The sequence below is a fragment of the Tenebrio molitor genome, chromosome 1 (genome assembly GCF_963966145.1).
Source record: "Tenebrio molitor chromosome 1, icTenMoli1.1, whole genome shotgun sequence".
Classification (NCBI taxonomy): domain Eukaryota; kingdom Metazoa; phylum Arthropoda; class Insecta; order Coleoptera; family Tenebrionidae; genus Tenebrio; species Tenebrio molitor.
This window is the reverse complement of record NC_091046.1, coordinates 24,228,281-24,252,723: the sequence shown is the minus strand read 5'-3', so window position 1 is coordinate 24,252,723 and position 24,443 is coordinate 24,228,281. Positions and strand designations below refer to the sequence as shown.

Sequence of the window (24,443 nt, the reverse complement as noted above, 5' to 3'; positions counted from 1 at the left end):
ATTCAAGAACATTATGGTTTATTTTCAATTATTTTGAGTTTTGCATGACGGACGGGACACGAAAAACATGCTTTTTGTAAACTTGTGTAAATAAATATGCATACATACCTTTGTAACAAAGACACACTGAACAATTACGCCTTAATTGTATAACACAAAAACATTTGTGGCACATGTTAAAATATCCGAAAACAGTAGCTACACAGCTACAAGATTTTGATGAGAATTAGAAGCTTTTTGCAAGCGCTCTCATTACGAAAGTGTTTTTTCATTTAAATAAAAAAAAAATATTTAAATGTTCAGATTCTAATGTGATTTTGGACATTTTAAATCCAAAGTGACATTATTAACAAATCAATTTTAAAAAATAGCTAAATTAATTTTTTGTTGAAACGGTTTCATTTATCGTGGAATAATATAATATCCATTATATTATTTATAATATAATAAATAATAAAATAAAGTTTCGATTTTACCATTTATAATTTCAGCAACAGGAATAGTACCGCAATCTCTTTTTAAAAATTTAAAAATTTTGGAATTAGAGAACACATTGGTGGTTGAAATTCAAAAAGGTATATTATCGTGTCATATCGTGAGGAAATTCCTTAACATTGACACAGAACATAATACACAACAAAGTCAAAATGCGGAGGCGAGACGCCGGTAATTGTGTTGATAAGCACTGGACTATTACTTGATAGTAATATCCGTAATAGTGTATGTACTCCGGCAAAATTGCCGTGCCGCCGGGTGGAGGTGGGATACGAAAATATAATATTTTATATTTATTATATTATTTTAGTACATAATAAGTTTAAAAATGTAATGATTGCACTGGAAATAGTATATTAAAATATAAGTTGCAGAAGGCATCTATTCATGCACGAATTTGAAATAAGGTACTATATCTTTAGAAGGTAGCGGCATTCCGCTCCACAATTTTTCGCCTCGAAATTAAAAGAGATGGCATTATCGATAAATCCTGTGAGTGTGACAAAGATAGAATCTGTTTGACTCGATACAAACATCCCTTAAAATTGTGTATACTTCTATCTTTGTCACACTCACGGGATTTATCGATAATGCCATCTCTTTTAATTTCGAGGCGAAAAATTGTGGAGCGGAATGGCGCTACCTTCTAAAGATATAGTACCTTAATTTGAAATTGAAATTGAAATGTGTGCTTGAAGGACCTTCGGCAACAAATCTTTTATACATTCTTTTATTGTGCCGCTTTATACCATTTTATAAATAAAAAAATAAAATATTTAAATATAGGGAATTTTGCGGTAGTTGGCGACATTTTTTATGTGGCATAATTTTAGCCGGCTGTGAAAAAAATTAATTTAAAACGTCAGTTTTTTTTTATTTTCGCATTTGATGTTTAAAAATGAATGGTGAAGAAAGTTTATCACTAACGCCGCCGCAAATTAGGCAAATTGCAAAAAAGACGTTAGAAAATTTACTGCCGGAGAAATCCCAGAATGAAAATTAAACGTTTTGTTCATCGTTATTTATTAATTTGCTTTGTTGTCTGCGAGATTTATTTTTTGACGTCTATCAGTTGACACTTCACGCTACCAACATCAATAAAGTAAATTTTACTAGTCTATTCTAACACGCCAACGACCTATTAAAGCACTCAAATGACGTCATTTGGGTGCTAGAATAGACTTATTCTAAACGCAAAATAGAAAAATATGTTTGTAGATGACGGATTACAATGCTAATTATAAAAAATCGTCATACATATTTCGTTGATTGTATTTAATATTATACAGGGTTATGATGATAACGCACAGTATTAATTTTTGAAAAAAATGCAAAAACACGTCAAACAGTTTTTTAAAATTCTGCGTCTTTTAACACGTAGCTCGTTCGTTAGAAAGTTTCTGATTTCCTAAAATAATATTAATATGACAATTGGCAGCCGACTATAATCGACTGATCCAAATTCAAATACAATATTTCCAGTACCGGAAATACCATGGAGGTTAAGCGTCGTTTTCATGGTGGCTTTACAAGCGTGGCTCGCTCGGCTAGCTTGGCTTTAGAAGAGTCGTCTTCATTTTCATGGTGGCTTGCTACTTCAAGACAGCCACGCCAACGCGCATGCGCTATTGAGCGAGCTAGCGTTGAACTGTCACATCAGCTGATTTGATTATGTAGTTGAGAGTTCGAGCGCATGCGCAAGCTTCCAAAGCCTGAGCGTGGCTTTGAAAAATAGAAATATTTCCTATTCTAGCAAAGTCCGAGCCACGCCGCGGCGTTTTTTAAAAGCTGTGCTCCCATTGGTCGAGCGGTTTCCAAGCCGAGCGAGCCACGCTTGTAAAGCCACCATGAAAATGACGCTTTAAAGTAAGAGGAGGGAAAGCCAGTTTGAAAAAGTGATGCCACCCGCCAAATCGTGCAGAAGTATAAAAGGTTGCTAAACAAGGGTGGTTGGTGGGGATGGTACCAGTGGCGTATAAAAGACGCCGGCGCACAGATGCATTTATTGTAATTTGTAACATAAAGTACATGAAAAAAATTAACAAAAATAAAAGAAGTAAATTTATAATTCAGAAAAACTATAAGTACGGAGCGCACTGGAGCATTTGTTGTAACATAAAAACGCTTAACACCTTGTTGCGGGGGTTAAAGGAACGCCACTGGTGCCAAAGCGATGCGGTACCCGGTGGGCCGTTCAGGGACGTTCGCGGTCATAAAAGGTTGCTGGAGAAGGAACGATTGGCATCACTTTCAATTACCAACATAGGGCGCTTTCCCTCCTCTTACTTTAACCAAGTGGGAAATACCGAAAATTGACGCCATCTTTATTTTTTTAAATAGAAAGGTCCATTTTGATTTCAAATTTGTGTTCTACGTTAAATTTTGAGTTTAGAGCGGTTTTTTGTGAACACTTATCTGTCATCGTTTTTGACTTATGTCATCTTTTTCCAAAAAAAGCGGGGTTGCAGGGCTTCATTAAAAAATGTATAACTCCCGAACCATTGGAAGTAAATAATTAATTCTTTTTTCCGTTGACCGCTTGTTAATTTCAATATTAATGAATTATTTTGTCTAAAATATAGTGTATTAATGCACTATCTTTCATTAATCATTAATCAACGATTTTTGCGATTTTGACGTTTTGATGATATTTTGATGTATAAACAACAGTGGCGGCTCGTGACTTTAGGACTTTGCAGTGCTGCAGAGCCCAAGTCCAAGTGTAATAATAAATAAAATAAAACGAATACAAACTATAGTAACTATACAAGGTGTTAGTAAATGGTTGGGAATAAATTTCAGGATAAACTCCTTATGAAAAATGTGGCTTAAAACCTAAATAAAGTTTTTCGTTAAAATGAGTAGTTTTCTCAAAAAATAAAATGTAGTCCACTGTTGGAGAATTTCTCTAATTAGTTCATTTGTCTGCCTGAAATTGCATTGGTTTTGAATTTTAAAAAATTCAACTTTCCACGTTTAAATTTTTTCTTTAAACCATTATTAAATCGTAGTATTTCAAAAAAAAAACGGATATGCCAGAATACGTTTATTTTTGTTTTTTTCTTTTTTTGAGAAAACTACTCATTTTAACGAAAAACTTTATTTAGGTTTTAAGCCACATTTTTCGTAAGGATTTCACCCTGAAATTTATTCCCAACCATTTACTAACACCCTGTATAGGTATTAAAATAGGTAGGTACAGTCGGGACATTTTTAGTTGGCAAATTCCAGCGTATACCGAATGGAGCTTCTTGTCTAGTCGTCATAGCTGGATACAGAAACGCAAGAGCCAGTGGCGTAACATTTAAAACACGTTAGTCCCGTAGAATGAAAATCAGGCGAGAAGGACCTGTGGGCGGAACTTAGCTTTGGCTTTCTCACTTAAATGCACTAAGTCATTAATACCACTATTTGTCCAATGTAAATCACCCCCATAAAGTATGCAAGTAAAGCAAAATACGCGATTTTTAATTTCACAGCCACAAATCCATTTGTATTTGCTGTAGATGTTCATGTTAAACTTTCGAACGTAAGTTTTTCCGCGACTTTTTGAGGAGCATTCGATAATTAACTCAGGTTTAGGACCTCCATTTCGTTTTATTTCCAGTTTTTCGTCAATACTTAGACGGGAAAAGTTTTGATATTTAGATGAAATATCGATTTTTATTATTTTATGTTAAACAACAATCCACTGAAAATTAGGAAGCGGCGGGCACGTGACGCAAAATCAATCCTAAATAAACGAGCCGTTGACTTGTTCATGTACTAATTCGCGTCACACTATCTGGCTACACGACTTGCAGCTCCGAGCCCATGCAAAACATGCATATAATACTTGGCGTTCATTGGTCAACTCAAGGCCAAGTATGATATTCAGGCTCTGAAATGCATTGAAATGACGATTTTGACGTTTGTAGGTCGGCTGCAACGACTAGTTGACGTCACGAGGCAGGAGACGGAGTAACGAATGTATTGTGGATTGCCGATATAATACAAAATAGTGAATGTTGATAGATTGCAGCCGAGTCTAACGAGTGAATGAAAAATGCTCGGAAAAATGCAGATATTATTTCCTTTTGGCAAATCTTGAATTAAAAAATACAATAATAACATAAATTATTTTTTCAAATTAAGAGCCGGTGCTGCAGCTCTGCAGCCCTTATTGAAAAACCGCCACTGATAAACAACCTCGAACATGCATTGTTTGCACTTACCAACACTGCAGCAGGTAGTGCAACAAGGTTTTCTATATTTTATAGCTCCATAACAGCACAATTACGAATCCACTTTTTCAAAAGCAGACCTTTTTAGTTATAATTCGCATGTCATATTTTTCAAAGGTAACTAGGTTTTCTTAGCAACCATGATTTTTACGTGAAATTGAATGTGAATGGAGTTGACGTCTTCTGACACTCTTTGTGGAAAAGTGAATAGAGAGTGTTGAAAAATTTTAAAATGGCCTACCCTGAGGACAAAAAAAGGATGAAGGTATTTTATAAGGTCTCATCTTTATCGCAAAAGATGAAATTGGTTTTGATTTGGCTTTAATTTGAAATTTTGTCACAAATAGAAAGTTTGTGGTCAACGAAAAAATTTTGTAATCAACTCGTTTGTTAATGGGCGATTAATAATCTCAACTATTAAAGGCACTCACTCACTAGACTCGTTCGTGCTTTAAACAGTTACGATTATTAATCGCCTTCATGAACAAACTAGTTTATTAAATAACTATTATTGAATTCCTAAAGGTTTGGGTGATCTTTTGCGCTGTTAATAACATTTTTTTAATGCTTCATACCAGTGGCGGCTGGTCTGGGTAGGCAGGGTAGGCTGTGCCTATCCAAAATATTCAAAGCGAAAATGAAGAAATTACGTCTAATAGATTTATAAAAAAAAAAAACAATTGCTGAATTTAATCTTAATCTAAGTTCTGTGCAGAAAACCGTGAATAATTTGTTTTGTTAAATTATTATTAATTCAACGTTGCGCTTCAGTTTAGCTGGAAAGTTGAACGAAGGCAGGCGAGCCCACCCTGGATTATGGCCGACGAAGCTAGTGCGTACGTACGATTCTATCAGTTTCTGTGTTCTCTTGCGTCAACTCGAGCCGAGAGTACGACTAGGCTCTCGATCGCTGTTTGTTGTCCGGGTGGGCTAGCCTACCCTGGCAGTCCAAGCGTACCAGCGTACACACGTGCGCATGCTGTTATAGTTTGTCCAGTGAGAGATTGGTTGACATAAAAATCACTAAATTCTACGCAGAGAAAGTAGTACCTAGCGCGCGTAAAATTTGAAATATATCCTTCAAGCAGTAACATTTTGTGCCCCGAAATTATTCTCTAATTAATGAAGTACCTTAACGAATAAGAGATAAAATGAATGAAAATATTACAGTTGCAGTATTTTACACGAAGACGTATAGGTAGGTTACCTACTCTTGATAACTACTTGCGTCAAGAGTATTTAAAAGTAAAACCTCAACCAACAAGATCGTTGTTACTAGTAAAGCAATGGCTTCTATCGTTTATATATCAATTTTATATCAATGCGAAATCAAACGACTTAATTTTGCTGGTCGTGAAATGTCTACGAAATTGTTGTGTTCAAAATAGCGGAAGATCAGTTCGTGAAGCCAAAATATGGGGAACTTCTCAGGGGGCTAGGAGTTAAAATAAAACAATTCCTTGGGTTGAAGGACGCCTGTATTTAATTTTTCAAATAAATAAAATCAAATACGTCCTTGTTTTCACCTGCAGTAACTGGTTAATTTCAAATTAAATTTCTGACTTACACAAAATTATGGACAGTGCTGCTCGAGTATCCTTAAGACATAATGCGTAGGTAATATAAACATAAAACAAAAATGGACAACGAGATCGTCAAGGTTAATTTAAATTAAATCCTGAGACTTCCTGCAGACGTTTGTCTGAATGACCGACTATCGTGCGCCAGTCCGAATTCAATTTGTCTTATTAAAATATATTTTAGAATATTAACTTTACTTATTGAATAAACATCAGAAGAACCTGTGGCGGTATAAGGCTGAAAATTTAAAAAAGAAATATCTCATTGAAAAAAACTAGCCTTACAGTAAGTACACAACCCTTGTCTTACTACTCTGCACCATATCATTGAGAACAAGATGAACTTCTTGCTTAATATTGCAATGCAAGTCTGCTGTAACTCTTCTGGGACGCTGCCTCGTCAACTTTCTTGATGATGTTTTAGTTGGACCACCTTTACACTTTGACACTGTGTTTTTGCTAACTCCTAAGCATCTTGCAGTGACCTGTAAGAAAAATACTTTTAACCCTTGACTAATCTGACCTAATCAATGATGATGTCAATAAAATTATGATAGGTTAGGTATAATACTATTTTGTGTTATAAAGGTATGAAAAGCAACCTCCAGTGGACTTTCAGTTGTAAGTTTTTCATTTATGAAAAATGAATAAGCACTTGCATCATCTTCTGGGCTGCTGGGTTGCCAGCTACAGTCAAACAGCTTCGGGTTGCCTACAAAACAGTTTTAAAGCAATATAATTAAATTTAAAATATTATCTTCATACCTTTGGATCAGTCTAGACATTGTTCGTGATATCACTAAAGGGATTCATGTTTATAAATAGAAATGTCACTTAAAAAAGGCACTCGAAGGTAAACAATAGGGAACTTATAGAGCAGAATCAAACTAAAACAACAAACTAACTAATCTTAAAAACTTAGAAAGTTTAAACACCACAAAAAAAAATAGTTAAGCAAGAAATAACGAACAAAACACACATTACTCGGAGGTTAACAATACAGAACTTAGTCAATACAAACCAACGAACTAACTTATCCCAGATAATTAAGCCTCACTTGAAGACGAAACAGCAAATAAACCACACACGGTGTTGACAATTCAAAATGACAGCAGCAACGACAACAGCTGAAATTTGACAATTTGCTGTGACAGCATAAATTGGCGTAGGATTACAATGCCCGCGAAATTATTTCAAAGGTACCACCACAATAATTTATTTTATTAAATTTTTTTGTATTGTATTCTAGTGCATTTTGTAGTGTTGGGTTACAAGCCTACAATTTAAACTCTCCCAATCTCTCGCTGGACGGAGTTTACGAGTATATGAGTTTGATAGCGTCTAATGCATTACTGAAAAGATTTTTTTTTCACGAATAAAACAAGACAACAGTGTCATCGATCATATGTTTACCTCTTTTTTTTTAGATTGTGATAAAGCCAGACAATAAATTTTATACTGTTTCGTGTATTTGTCAATACTAATACATAATACCGAGTGACTATAAATGATTGAAAATTATTTTGTTATGTTGGTAACACATTTGAAATCTTTAGTTGGCAACATCGTTGGCATGACACACGTAATTTTTAAAATTGAAACAAACGTCAAAAAAATCTAAATCGACAATGTACTTCGTGACGTAACCTAACCTAAGTAGAAATGATTGACAGATGAACCACGAGAAGACTTGCACTACCAACTGCATCAGTGTTGTCAATCCACTATTTTCCTTCAATCATTTATAGTCACTCGGTACATACTATCTAATAATAAAATATGTTAAAAATAAAAACTAGGAAGGCCCAATCAAGAAAGAAAGACCGTAAATTTTGAAATTTATTTACATATATAAAAATACCCATAGTCTAATAGGGTACTGGACACTTGAATTTTACTTATAATTTAATGAGCCTTATATCAGTTACTAGAAACAGCTTACATTGTAAATCAATATGAATCATATATGTACAAATAGTGTGATCTTAAGCTGCAGGCTAGGCCTGCCTTACTGAAACTCGCACGCGCACATTGTCATAATATGATGAAAAACAAATAGTTTGAAATTTAAATAAACCATGTCCTGATCTGGTAAATTTACTTTATAATGAAAAGAGACGGTGCACGCGCATGTTTTCAACTTCGTGGTATCAAAAGTGTCAATGGATTTCTGGAAGCATAAACAAGAATAGATTGTATTGTTGGTATTATTTATTATTTTGCGAAAACACACGGAGTCCCTGGAATTCAACCGGTTATAATAATTTGAAACAATTAGAATTAGCAATGTCAACCCAGCAACACGAAATTTCGAAAGAACACGTACACGCGGCCTTAAAATTCAAACTTTTTGGGAAACAACACCATTGCAGCTGCGTTAGATTCGGAACATCGGGTAAGCATTTTGAGACATAACGAAAAAATGAAAGAGAATCGGGATATTTTAAAACGTTTAGTCGATATGACACTCTATTTATCGAAACAGGAATTGGCGTTTCGTGGTCACGATGAAACAGAAACGTCATTAAATCAGGGCAATTTTAAAGAGCTCGCGAAACTTTTAAGTACGTATGATGAAAAATTTTAAACTTTTTTAAACGAATATTCTGTATTTAGCGGTTTATCAAAAACCATTCAGAATGAGTTAATTGAAAGCATCACGAAAGTGATAATAAAAACCATAGAATCAGAAGTAGATAAATCTGTTTGTTTCTCGTGGCAAAAGGTCGAAAGGCAGATGATCTTTTTAACTTATTGACAACGACTTTTAGTAGATTCAATCTTCTACAAAAATTGGTAGGTCAAACGTATGACGGAGCTTCAGTGGCTTCAGTAATGGCAAGAGAGCAGTCGAAAATTCGTTCAATAGCTCCCCAAGCAAACAAAGTTCACACATTGTTATGCCCACAGACTAAATTCAATATTACAGGACGCTTCAGGTAAAATCAAAGAGTGTCGAATATTTTTTTGCTAATGTTGCCGGATTTTCAAGTTTTTTTTTCAAAATCAACGAAAAGGACCAAATTATTAGATGACGACTTAGGGTTAATTGTGTAAAATGACAAAAAAAAAGTGCATATGTATAATGGTATACATTAATCCTTATGCAGGGCCTAAGTGCCTACCCAGATTTTTTTAGTACGAGCCGCCACTGCTTCATACGCCTACTGCAATTTTTCGAAATTGATTATAAAAAATGTCGAAAACTTTATTTTTTAAATGGCAACTACCATTTCTGACACTAGATATAAATGTAAAATTTAATTTTAAGGCCACTTTTATTAACATTGTGTATGCCTATTTCCAGCCGTTTTGGCGTAATTTGTATTTTTTGAATAAAATATTCTTTTTTTTTATCAAGCAATTGTTTTATTTGAATTTTTATTCAAAAATCACAGCAATAAATAGTCGTTTTGTCAGTGTCATACCAATAATGACTCGTTTGACCGAAAAAGAACGTATGGATATTCTATTGATGGTAGGTTACGGATAAACTTCGAAGTCACGAAGAAGCATTTGCTTTATTTAACGAAGTCCATTTTGAAATACCCTCCAATTGCTAGAAGCACAGTAAGCAGAATTGTTGCAAAATTTAATGAAATAGGACGCGTCAGAGATATCCCAAGATCTGGAAGACCAGGAATAAGCGACGATACAATGTTAAATCTTTTCCCCCACGCAAGTACAACAGAAATGGCTTTACAAGAAAATGTTAGTTACTCGTTTGTGGTAAAGCTTTTAAAAAAAGAAAAACTACACCCATATAAAGTTTAACTCGTTCATGAACTCTCAGAAGATGATCCGGATAGACGTTTGGAATTTTGTGAAATCCTCATAAGGCATTGCGACGAAAATCCAAAATTTTTAAGTAGTGTAGTATTTTCGGACGAGGCAACGTTTTACCGTATGTTTCAAAAAATTTCTGGTCAAGTGAGTCATTAAAAACAAAAGCATTAAAAACGTATGGCTCAGCTTGTCAAATAATATTTGAACTGTCAAAAACGTCATTAATCACTATAATAATTTTGTTCGTAAAATTTTATCTGTGAAAATGGTTTTCACTCCTGAACAACAGATATTCATGATTGGATCTTATTTTCGCAATGGTCACACAGTTCACACATTTCGAGAAAGTGAGAGTGTTTACCGAAAATCTGGAAACCTACCGTTCATACTGAGGAAAATATTGACACTATCCAACGTCAAATGGAAGACGAACGCCAATTATCAATCGGGCAACTGTCGCAGAAGACTGAGCTAACAGTGTCAATTTGTCAAAGAATTGATCAAAAGGATCTTGAAGATTAATTCAAACATTCTTGATGTTTTCATCAATCAACTCCAACTGGCTCAGGGGTATTTTCAACAAGATGGGGCTACAGCACGGGAGACTCCGTTATTTGTGGTAATTTTTTGACGATAGGTTGATCCATCGAGATCTCTGGCCTGCACTTACGCCGCTTGATTATTATTTAAAAACCACCATTTTCAATGAACTTGTCACACAATTTTGATGATTTGAAAAGCAGAATTAAGGAAGAATGCGAGCGAGTAACCCCTTAGAGATTGGTGTATGTTTTTGAGAACAAGAGGAGGCGTCTCCCAATGTACATCGAAGCTCAAGGCTATCATTTTCAACACTTGGCACTACTTTCTCTAGAGTAATTTAAAGCACATTATTGTTAATTGTTGTTTATTTATTTATTTATCGTTATTACATTACTTGTTTACACATATTGCGCGGATTTATTTGTTTTTGTTGATCTGGGTACATAACTCATAACATAACTTTAATCTGTTACGTATCGTATACGAGGAAGACGAACGGCGGGTTGCAAGGATAGAACGGCGCGGCGGGAGGCTTAAATCTCGGATTACTAACGCCAATTTTCGTAGTATATTAGGAAAAGAACCGTGCTCAAGCTTTTTCTGAAATTGTCATTTTATGACAGTTCGTTCAAAACAATTATAGTGACTATATCATTCATTACTTCATAAACCAATAAGAATCTTTGATTTTCTTTAGTTACCATGTATTACAGCGGTTATTGTAGTAACCAGGGCGATTTCGAATATACGAACCTTTGTATATTCGAATATACCAACCTTTGTATTTTCGCTCGCCGCCTTAACGTACAAAATTTTTTACGCTAGCCGTCACATTAACGTCACATTAAATCGCTCTGCTACTGAATGCGCCCAGTCGGTTTCGAGAACCTGTCTATTTATTTATTTATTTTATTCATGATATAGTCTACCCGTATACAACTCGAGGATGGAAAATTCTCGATTACTCGACGTGTTGTCGGAAACACCACTCGATCTACGATCTCGTGGTGTTTCCGGGCAACACGTCTCGTATATAGTCCATTTTTTAATTATAGTCCGATGTATCAATTAAAAAGCAGAACAACTGTCATATTGCTATCTCTTTTCAACATAATGTAAACAAACTATTGAATTCTTGTACGTATTGTATTAAGCGTGTCCCACTATGCATCTCGCTTTAGCATGTGCGATTAGAGCAAGACGCGAATTGTACGTTTATTCCACTAGCGACGTCAAATTTTTAGGTTACGTTTTAACCACGTTATTTGTGATAATTTTGTTTAATTTTGCTTGAAATGTCCTCCGTATGATGCCAACGAAAAGCATGTGGACAAATCCTTTTACAGAATTTGTAAATTGCAGAAATAATATTGGAATTGCACGGAAACTTGCAAGACTGGAAGTTAAATGGTAAGGGGGTAAACTAATTCATAGAGTTGTTTTGTGTTCATGGCGTTGCCGAAACAAAATCTAGGAAGAAAGAAAGACAGTCTAAACGTGGTTGTTCAGTGCTGTTTTCAACAATTTTTAATATATCTGACCTATTAGTTGATGTTCATATGTAAATACAAGTTATCAAAAGCGTTCTGAAGGGAGCGGTTTTTTGAAAGATAAAATTAAAACGGAGGAATGAATTTGCAGAAATACCAAGAAAGCACGAAAGAACACAATATCTGTCTCATGTTGCCTAAATAAATTTTCAAATATTGGTAGAACCATGCACTGCTGTCAAATGTCGAAAGCAGACGCAGGTCATGTCGACTTCTTGATTCGGACTAAGCTCATCGGACTATAATAAAAAATTGACTATAATCGAGAATTTTCAATCCTCTAGTTGTATAATATATGACAATTCCACTCAGAAAATTTCAACCAATCAGCTTGTAGTATTTTGAATCATTGGACCAATTGGGAACGAATTACACCGATAATTTAGCACGGTCCTAAAATTATCGAAAAATTATCGCTGTAATCATCTCCACCTTCCTAAAATGATCGCTGTAATTTTCTCCTCCTTCCTCGAATTTTGATAAACTCATTTTTGATCCATAGTAAAAAATTTTTTGTTTTCAAGTACGTTAACTAACGCTTTGAGAGTCATAAGAATACGCATAAATTAAAAAAATTGTGTAAAATTTGAAAATGAAATTTTCCTTCGTGGAATTGTCATGCCGAATACAACTCGATGGTATGAAATTGCGGGAAATTTTTCTCTTCATTTTACTCGTACATATTTGTTTCTTAGACAATTTCCACTCGTTCGCTACGCTTACTTGTGGAAATTGTCGTCGAAACAAATACTCATATAATGAGATCGAAAATTTCCGGCAATTTCGTACCCTCTCGTTGTATTACTAATGATAATCACATTTACACCTGAATTATTCAAGTTACGCCATACGTTTTCAATGTTTTTCAATGTCTACTTGATCAGAAATTTTTTGAAACATACGGTATTTAAGTAGTACAGTAAATTGGCACACTTGTCGCTACAGGGCTCGGGAAAATCCTCACTGGGTTCAAACAAACCACACTCAGCGTCCCCAAAAAATTAATGTTTGGGTAGGAATAGTCAGGAGAAAATTTATTGAACCTTATTTCTTTCACAGGAATTTAACAGCTGAGCGATATTTAGATCACCTTCGTACGGCGGTGCTTCCGGACTTAATTGCTGCATTTCCTGATGCAAATAATACACAGAATTTAAATCCCAGCATTTGGTTTCAGCAAGATAGGGCACCACCACATTATGGTGTTAATGTGAGGAGATTTCTAGACAACCAGTTAGAAAGAAGGTGGATTGGAAGACGTGGACCAATGGAGTGGCCACCTAGGTCCCCTGATCTGACCCCTCTTGATTTTTTTCTGTGGGGACATTTAAAAAATCGGGTTTACATTAACAGACTAAATAATTTACAGGATCTGATGGAGCGAATTCGGCATGAGATGATTCTTATCAGTCCTCAAATTATTGAAAATTCCGTCAACCAGGTGTACTATCGTCTGGCTCTGCGTCAAATTGTAAACGGGGATTATTTGATCAATCCCTGTAGAATAAATTCTTGCTTTAAAGTTGTAACCTACCTGAGGGGATGGTCCACTGCCTCGGCATCAGTCGTAGAGCAATTCTTGTATTTGGGGGTTCCTTCTCGACAAAAATAGGGCGCCACGGATTTGGTTGAAAAAAAGATTTAAAATTTTGACTCTGGGCCCAAATCCGAAAGCCTCAGAGGAAAATTCCGGCAACTCAATGATACAAACTCATTAAAAAAAACGTGTATTGATAAAAAATGGAAAAATGAACAAGAAAAAAGTAATTGGAGTTGTAAAAAATAAAATTGAGTTAATTTAGCAAGCCGCTACCATTTTAAAAGTAAAAATTTAATTAAATTCGGTTTTTTGACTCGAGAAATGGTCCTATATTGGAGCGCGTGGCCACGTGTCGTTGATTTACTTGCAAAATATTTGACTGGTCCGAGCGAACAATCGCGCGTAGTAGCTAGCCCTTCACAATTTCTTTCGCAAGTTGTTTTATAAAAATACAGCGCACTTGCGCGTCAACTAGGTAGCAGATTAACGGAACAAAGCGTCCGTTCCTGATGGTAATTGTCCGCAAAGAATGAAAAACTCTGACCGTAGTTGCTGCGGTGGTGGTCGCTGCCGGAAGCTGGACTCCGGGACTCCGGTAAGGGTGGCTTTTGGCGGGGTTGGATGCGCCTGCGCGGAGCGTTGTGAGTTGCTCGCCTCGAGGATCCGACGGTAGCTCCTGTGGGACACGGACTTGCCTCTGGAGAGTCCGGGACACGAAGACGTTATTTTGCGGTAGGTCGAAGATAATTTGCGAGAATGACGAGATAAGAAAAAAAGGCCTGAGCTTTTACTCTGGCCTTTCGGGAATTTGTTCTGCGAGATGTCTAGTCGTGGATTTCTCGACTGCGGCAGCGAGATTATAGCAACTTCTTCCCTTTTGCGGCACTTGACGGTAATTCGACGGTACGTTCACCACGTAAACACGCTTGGTGTACACGCAAAACGGGAAGAGAGCAAAAATCTCTTATCTCTCCCTTTTATTAACTCGGTGTTTTTGTTAATTCCACGTGAAATTGAGTGGGCCAATGGTGTACTGCCGTATGCTGCGGTCGCAGGAAAAGTGGGGTGTTGGATTTTTATGAGAGAAGACAGTTGACAGACCAAAATAAACAAAGAAGTGAGGTTTTGTTTAATGAAATTGATGGAAAGTGGAGAAATCAGCAAACCTTTGCTCGCTGAGTCACACGTGGAGGACAATGGGCATTTAAATTGAACTAGTTTCGCCCACGGACTAGTTCGCGGCACAAAGGAACGAAGGGACTCAAATTGAGGCTCACGGTGCCCGAGCGTGGGCCCCCAGGGTAAAGTTGAAAGGAACAAGGTGGCTAAACTACCCTGCTAGTAAAGCTGTTTCCGTAGGTGACTGTGGAATTTGGTTCTGACTTTCGGAAGACTCTTACTTCCCCTAAATCACGAAGGGTGGCGATATTCTTCAGCCCTTCACCACAGGGCGATGAAGATGAGGAACTTTATGAAAAAAATGCGGGAATGAAAGAGGTTGATGGTGTGATTATATCAAGTATCCATCGAATTACCGGAAATGAGTATTTTAAACAATTGTTTCTGAGTCAAAACTGTTTTTCAGCACGTAGCGCAAAGGAACCCTCAACACAAAAATCACGACTTTGGGATTTTTTTGCCAAAAATGGGCGCTTTAGCCCGTTACAAAGTGTTGTTTAATTTATTTATTAGTTATTATTAAAATCAAGTTTCTTTCGTTCTTTATTATTATTAAGTTGCTCATTTTTTTGTAACCCCTACTTAAACTAGATTTTTCTAATCCAGAAAAATAAGCTTTATCAAATAATCTAATCGGAATCGTAGCTTCCCATTTGGAAAAAATATTAATGACGTCATAACTTTGACAAATTTGACCCAATTTTTTCTATACAGTCTATCAGAACTGGCGGACCAAAATAATACGGTGAAAACATCATCTTCTGGGAATAATAGGAAAAATATTTAAAAAATCTATCCTCCTTGGATTTTAAAATAAGAATGTTTTTAATTGACCAATCGCGTGTAGATACAGGGTGAGCAACAATAACTGTTTCAGGTGGCAATAAAAAATTTTACATGAAATTTTCAAGACTGAATTGTTCCTATTTCAGTTTGTTTTATTGACACTATTGACAGCTGGTATACATTTCATATTTAAACGTCTTGGTTTTTGTATTCTTTTATTAATAAAATGATTTTCTCGTTGGAACATGACATAAAAGTCACCAAAAGTCACCAGAATTTATTGCCAACTGAATCAGTAATTGTTGTTCACACGGTATAATACACTCATCGGCACAAATCATTATGATTTCTTTAATAAATAATCTTTAAATTATATTTGTGCTTATTTTTTTTTATAATAGTTAAATTGGGATATTTTCAATGATGGGGAGTGCTATGGTCACCATGGCAACCGAATTGTTTTGTTTAAATAAATTATTAAAAAGTTTGCGCTACTTCCATGTTGTGTTTTTGTCGGTTGTTTTACGTGTTAAAATTTTTAATTTGACAATACGAGATACTAATTCAAAATACTGTTCAAATTTTGACAATTTTTTATAACGTAATTTTTTTTTCTAAAAAATAAATTTTATCATTTTTCATTAAAATCTAATTTCCTATGTATAATGTTTTGTTTGTCGGATATTCTTTGGCAAAGAATAATTTAAATAGCACCTACCAATACAACATGATACCAAACAAAAATTCTAAGACAATGAATTACTTAAAATTCAAAGTGAGTCGCGAGGTGCGTCGTTTTTTGTGCCGGTCAGTGTATTACCTTATTTTGATATGCTATAGTCTTACTGGACAGTGTGATGAGAGTGCCACAGTTACTGCTCAGGACTATTAAGTTTAGTGTCTTTTGTTACTCTCTTAAATAAACTGTCGTTTGTGTGGTCAAAAGTTTTTATGTCAAATACTATAACCTGAAAACGTCCATCATTGCACAAACAATGCGGATACCCAACAATGCATATGCATCATTTGAAATGCGTCTTGCGTCCCTAGTTACAAATAAAGCAGGAAAACTAATTTATAGGTAACTTAACATCAACAACAGGATTGGTCAGTTTAAATTGCTTCTTTCCTAATCACTATTTAAGATAGATTTTTTTGAACATTTTTCGTATTATTCCCAGAAGATGATGAATTCACCGTATTATTTTGGTCCGCCAGTTCTGATAGACCCACTCGCTGCGCTTGTTCCGAAATCTTCCCTTCTCTGAAAATAAAATCCTACTTGTAACACTTTCTTCATAAATAACTATTATTCAAATCGTAGAAACTATAAAGCGACAATCAAAAAATTTAATTAAAATAAGTTCCAAAACGAAAACAAGGAAAGAAAACTCATGTAGAATAAATCAAAACTACAAATGGTATTCAAAGTGGTGTCTACCATTTCTCACGGCAAGTCAATGATTCATGTTTGACCATAATAATACCTGGATTCATTTCGACAAGGTACAGAATGGTTGGCTGAATGTCGAAAACACGCTCTGTTGTCTCGCGACCGCGACTTCAGATCTTGAATTGAAATTCTCGGTTTTATTGAAGACGCTAAATGTGCGGTGGTGCCGTAATCTACGTCCAGGAAATGCCTCATGGTAAAGATGTTGCCACTAATTACCATTTTCTTTTTCGTTTTGTTACGTGTAATTCAAAAACGCTTTGTATGATCGGAATACAATAAACTAAATTTTTAAATTGGCTGATCCTTCACTTCTATACAAATACATAAATGTAAAGTAAAGTGTCTATATAGATAGGTTTTTTCCTGTTAACAAATTATCAGATTAGGTATACTGTATTCAATACGCAACTCTTTAGTCATTCAGTTCTATCAATGTCTATTGAAATAAATCATAATTGTCATAACTCATAACGATGTGAGCATGTATATTATGAAATGGTAGATGTTTGTCAATGCTTTTATAAAACCATGATTTTCAGTACTCTGACATCTAATCAGATATATGCGTATTTCACGTGATAATGTCTATGGGCCGTATCACGACACCCTTATTAAATTTAATCATGACTCTAATTATCTTGGTGACGAATTCATCTCTTTCTGCCAGGTTATAATTCCATAAATCTATATCGTTTTATGTTTACTTTAATCCCGACTTTAGTTATCGGCAACTTTAATAACGGTGTCGTGATACGGCCCTATGTATTCAAACACTACGTTCACTGATAGAATGCATTTTTTAAAATATCCTTAGATAACAAAATTCCCAAACCATAACATTAAAATATTAAGAAAGTATCATAGATCGTGTTGGTAATATCTTGAAGTATTCGCGCCACTGATTCTTATTGGTTGTTATGAAACCCACGCGAAAAATAAATTATATGACATTTCAAATTTGAAATTGTCAGTTCTGTCAAAGTAGTTTAAGCATTTAGATTTGCGATTTTTCATCTTTAAAGCTTTGTTTTGCGATTCTCTGATTTTAAAAGTTATTAGTTTTGATCGTGTTGCTGTTTTGATCTGTTCCGTTGCGATATTTTGTTGATTTTTTTAAATTTGTGAAGTGCCTGAAGAATCTAATTACAAACATCGAAAATGATACAGAGGTAATTTTTGTTCATGCATTAAATAGGAGTACATATTAAATAATCTCTTGCTTGTGTTTAGCCATTTCTGAAAAAAGCTGGATATTTTAATTTCAGTAGCTAGCTTTTTCGGAAATTCGAAAATGTAATGTGGGTTGCATTTTTTATTCCGTCGGGCACATTATTACTCGTGAAATACCCTGTATTAATAAAATCTAATATATTACTCCTACTGTACTGAAGTTTTCTTTCATCTTTCGTCTTTCCTAAGTGCAAACATGCAGAATAATAATAAAACATCACGTGTAAACCTGCTCTTTCCATTTTTTAAAATTTCGCGCCGGATCTATTTGTTGTAGCGTAGTCTAAAATGCAATCAATATGTCGCGGTTATTACGAACATTTAGAATATATAACTCAAGAAGGAGAAATCATTAAACATTTAAATAAAGGAGAATTTTATAGATATTTAGGTATTAATCAATCAAATCATATTCAACACTCAATTATAAAAGAAAATTTAGAAAAGCAATTTTATTTAAGAATTAAATCTCTTTTAAAATCAAAATTAAACAGTAATAATTTAATTAAAGCAGTTAATACATATACTGTTCCATTGCTGACCTATTCTTTTGGTGTTATAAAATGGTCCAAAACTAATTTACAGAATATAAACATTAAAACCAGAGTTCTTTTTACTAAATTTAGTAAACATTACCCTAAATCTGCTATTGAAAGATTTAATTTACCACGCGAAAACGGTGGTAGGGGTTTTTCAAATCTAGAAATACTGCAACACAATCAAATTGCTTCACTAAAAAATTATTTCCTCAATAGAGCTCGTGACAACACCTTTTTAATGCTTTGATTTCAGCCGATAAAGGTTACACCTTTAAATTTAAGTGATAATATAATTTCAGATATTGTTAAGCCAAATATACCTGACACTATAGCAAATATAAAACAGAAGTCTTTACATGGGAGATACTTTAAAGAACTGGAACAACCAGAAATTAATATTCAGGCTTCTCATGCATGGCTTAAGAAATCAAATATTCGCCCTGAGACGGAGGGTTTTATATTTGCAATACAAGATCGTGTTATAAATACAAGAAATTATAAAAAACACATATGCGGTTTGCAATCGATAATTGATAAATGTAGGATTTGCGGAACTGAAGGGGAAACAATTGAACACATAATTGCTTCAAGCACCGTTTTGGCTCAAAGCGAATATAAGAAACGTCATGATATATTCGCTAAAATTATACACATGAATTTAGCTGTTAAATTCATTTATTAAAGAATACACAACCACATTATATTTATACACCAGAAAGTTGTTTGGAAAATGAAAATTACAAATTATATTTTGATCGAACAGTTTTAACTGACATTCATATTTATTAAGCATAAGAGACCAGACATTATTATTTTAAATAAACAACAAAAGCAAGCATATCTTTTAGATATAGCTGTTTCAAATTTACTTAATATAACACAAAAATTAATAGCTATTAAGACAACAAGTGTTTTATAGACGATTTAAAAATCGAGATCGTAGTTTAAATCAGAGCGACCGCAGGGAGCGAGGATTTAATAGATCGAGATTTTTAAACTATAAAACACGCGTTGTCTTCAAGATTTTTTCTAACACTAACATCTTATCAGAAATTTTAATAAATTCAGAAATTATTCGAGGCGCGTCACAATACACAAAATGCGGAGGTTGCCGTGGGTACTATGGTAATAATATCAACAAATTTGGAAAAAAACAATTTTCACCGTTGAAATGTGTCAAAACGTTGCAGAAGAAATAAGAAAAACGGGTCAATTTTTACCAATGAAGTCTAAAAGCGCATACGAAAAGGTGTATGTTTCGTTTCAAGGCCGGAACAATAAAAAAAGCATCACGGAGGTAACGGAAGATGTCATTTTGGCTTTTCTTGATATGGGGTAAGTGTGTAGAACTTCAATAAAAGTTAATTCACACTACGGCAAAAATCATTTGAAGAAAATGTAAAGATTGCCAGTTTTCGATGGCCGGGCACTTACATTGGATGAAACAGCAGAAGTTAAAGAAGATGTTAGGAACAAGAGCACGAAGCTAATGTGGCAGTTCGAATTCAATAATTGTACTTTTCACTTTTGTGATAATTATTGTAAAAATGACGAATAAAATGTTACTTGAATAATATGTGTGAGCGTATTTTATGACTCTATAAGATACGTTGCTATTGACGACGTATCTTCTAGAGAAAAGCGTATTTTATGGGAAACATAAGGTGTGAGCTCAAATGCACCATGGAAACAGTATAAGATATTAGTGTTAGAAAATAAATATTTAGAGCTCTCCGTAGCTATGAGAAACCTTTGGTGTTTAGAAAATAATTCGATTTTACCACTTATAATTTCAGCAACGGGAATAGTACCGCAATCTCTTTTTAAAAATTTAAAAATTCTGGATTTAGAGAACACATTGGTAGTTGTCATTCAAACTCATGTCATATTGTGAGGAAGTTCCTTAACATTGACACAGAACATAATAAAACACAACAAAGTCAAAATGTGGAGGCGAGACGCCGGTAATTATGTTGATGAGCACTGCACTTTTACTTGATAGTATTATCCGTAATAGTGTATGTACTCCGGCAAAATTGCCGTGCCGCCGGGTGGAGGTGGAATACGTATGTACACTATAACTCTAGACCAAACTTGTTAAGAGTAAAATAAAAATCCTAGCTAGTTTTGCAGCTTCATTAATTGGAATAAAAATATGTACTTAAGTAAATTTTTCAAATTAGGAATATGCTGTCATCATAATTTTTATTTATTATTATATCATCTCTTTACTTTAAAAGTCTAATATACTGGACAATGTTTATGTTTTAAATTTATTTGTTTTCTTTTTTTTATTTAGAGATAATGCTGATAGAATTTATATCTTAATTTTTCTCATTTTCTAACTTTATTAGGCATACTATGTTAGGCTTTTCTTTTGTGATAATTCCAAAATTGTTGAAATATAACAAAAGAAATAAATAATACAGGGTGTAACAGAAAAAAGTGCATTTACTGTAACTGGTAATAGTACTCATTAACTACAACAACTTTTCTAAATAAAGTTTCTTGGAATTTACAAAATTGAATTGCCATTTGTACCCCCTTTATTTTGACGTGCCGTTCACGTTGAATGCAATTTTATAAATCTGAAAACTTTTTAAACAGGAATCGTAAGAACTGAATGTTTTTATGAATAAAATGATTTCACTTCCGTTTGTTTTTTTATTGTTGCTGTTTGTTTTGTTTCTTTATTAAATGGAGTTAGATTAAAATCGTTCCATAGACGGGTAAGCAAATAACCCTTCAGAATTTGTTTTCGGAAAAAAAAATATTTGGAAAAATTGTAGTAGATGAGTCCTATTACCAGTTAAAATAAATGCACTTTTTTTGTTACATCATGTATGTATATCAAATAGATATTCATTTTACTTACTATGGCAAAATGTGTAGTCGATTAATTAATAAAGTCAATAAAACTAATTATATATTTTGATTAAAAATGTCCCATTTTTATGTAAGTATATAAATTAATTAATAAAGTACATAATATGAAAAGTTTTTATTATAAGTGATCTTATTTCACGGAGATACTTTATGTTTTTTTTTGCGGAATAAGTTATTACAAATAGTGTTTATTAAATAATAATTTATCACAGTTCTTTACAATTAGATGTTATTTACAGTAACAAGATACGTCTCTTAAATATTATATTAGGTTTTGGCTGAGATCTACTCGTAGATGGATACAAGTTGGAGTCACAATGTACGTTGCTAACTAAGTTTTATATGTATGTGCAAAGTTTTAGACATTAAGTAACTGTATTTTTTTGTATCTCTTAAGTAATGTATTAAATTGAAACTAATGCAGGGACGACCATCAATAAGTTAGTAACAAATAGTAAATTCAAGTTTCGTAATTTTATTGTACCGTTACTATAACCGATTGACAAAACAAATCTAGTATGTATATTTATTTTAAGTAAACTAAGAATTTCAGTTTTCTTGTGTTATAATATCGAGTGTTCAAATGAAATCCTGGGCTGGGAAGGCGTTGGAAACCGTCAATTGTTGTGCTATTTTAAAGCGTAGATTAATTGGAGCATGTTGACAGCTAACTTAAAATTTAGAGCCAAAATTTGTTTCTTTTCTTTCTTTCTTTGCAATGTTTTACATCAAAAATAGAATAACGTAATGATTCCTATTCTCGAAGCAAATATCTAAGGGCACCCTTTGCTGAAAACAAACATGTTTAATTATGTTGCGATTAAACATAAACAAATGTCATTCGTGTCAAACGGCGGGAAATTCAAACTTTACACTGTTCTAGACGGTTTAATTTTTCCAACGCCTACTCAGCCCAGGATTTCATTTGAACGCGCGATATAATAATATACAGTGAGCGGCAAAAGTATGGAATAAATTCATTAGAAATTAAACATTTTTTTTTTTTCAAAAAAGTCTTTGGACAGGTCAATTTTAGTTTATAAAAATACATATTTTAATACAAAATAAAATTCCAAGCAGTCATTTGTTTCCGAGTTATGACGTCATCGATAGTTTTTTGAAAAGAAACCCTCTATTTTTGTTCTTGATTCTGATAGACCTTTTAATTGTCTAAACGCCAGTATACAAATTTTGTTATCTTACATTAGGACATTTTTGAGAAAAAAAATAATAAATTTAGAAAAAATAAATTTTATAATAAACAACAACGAGTCAAAAACTGTGTTAGTAAGTACTTAAAATTATGGAATTCAATGTTCGAATTGCCATCCTCCAGCTTGTTGACAATAAGCAAGTTTATGAAGAAATTCCCCCTGTTTTAGTTTTATCTAGTTTTATCCACGCACCCAATCAAAATTAAAATTTCTATACGTTGTGTTTCTGATAAATGAGTCATTTTCGAAAACGTTTTATAAAACAAATAACACATACGAATGAAATTGACAGTAACATTTGACTGTTTGATTTACCTACTTGATTTTTTGACTTGTTTTTGTTCTTTATAAAATTAAATTTTTCCAAATTTATTATTTTTTTCTCAAAAATTTCCTTATGTAAGATAACAAAATTTTTATACTGTCATTTAGAAAATTAAAAGGGATATCAGAATCAAGAAAAAAATAGGGGGTTTCCATTTAAAAAAACTATCGATGACGTCATAACTCGAAAACAAATGACTGCTTTGAATTTTCTTTGGTACTAAAATATGTATTTTTATAAACTAAAATTTACCTGTCCAAAGATTTTTTTGAAAAAATTTTGTTTAATTTTTAAGAAATTTATTCCATACTTTTGCCGCTCACTGTATAACACGTATGTCCCATAAATTAAAACATAATTCATAATACAGTAGAAAAGACTAACCCCTTGTTTCCAATCACTTAAGAAATTATAATTATAAATTATACTTAGAAAATTATACTTTACACAAATGTTTTAATTTTTTGCTGTTCACAATCATAATAATTAATGACAATTGCAGACCAATGAAAAATGAGAGAAAATTTGCAGAACAACTCTCACTAGTTTTGACGTTTTTAGTTTTAGTCTGCTGCAATTAGATATACCCAGTAAATAGTCTGTTATAGTACGTGTCACGAAGGTAAGCGTAATGGATATTATCGAAACCACTTGCCGCCAATTTTTCATCGAATGCGTCCATTTGACAAAAAACCTACCTGACAAATTTGAATTTTTAAAGACAGCTAATCTGATTGGTCAAATTATCTAATTATACGTGAAAACCTTGGAGTTTGCAAGAATTTGATAATTATAAGTGAAACACAAATGAAGCACAATTTGTTAAGTATAATTTTTTAATTATAATTTTATTGTGCACACCGTCATTCACAACTATGGACCAAACTTTGTTAATTATAATTCGTAATTATAATTTATAATTATAAGTGATTGGAAACAAGGGGTTACTAGGTGTTACTATTAAATTTTGTAAAAAAATCCATCATTAAATTAATTTTAAATATTTACTAATTCTTGCAATGAAAAACAAACAGTTGTTGGTAGTAATTAATTAGACTAGTCAAGTTAACAAATCATAATGATTTAATGTTATTATTTCTTCATATTTTTC

General features: G+C 33.5%; 1 protein-coding gene and 1 long non-coding RNA gene across 4 annotated transcripts in view; one reads left to right on the top strand and one right to left on the bottom strand.

Annotated features, from left to right (window-relative positions):
- Nmdar2 (NMDA receptor 2) overlaps window positions 1–24,443 on the top strand; it is a 268,077-nt gene that overhangs the window by 47,868 nt on the left and 195,766 nt on the right. The gene's annotated exons all lie outside the window — the stretch shown is intronic.
- LOC138122151 (uncharacterized) lies at window positions 6,179–7,617 on the bottom strand. Its single transcript, XR_011156362.1, has 2 exons — window positions 7,064–7,617; window positions 6,179–7,010 (listed from the first exon to the last, which is right to left on the bottom strand). It is a non-coding gene; the product is annotated as an uncharacterized lncRNA (long non-coding RNA).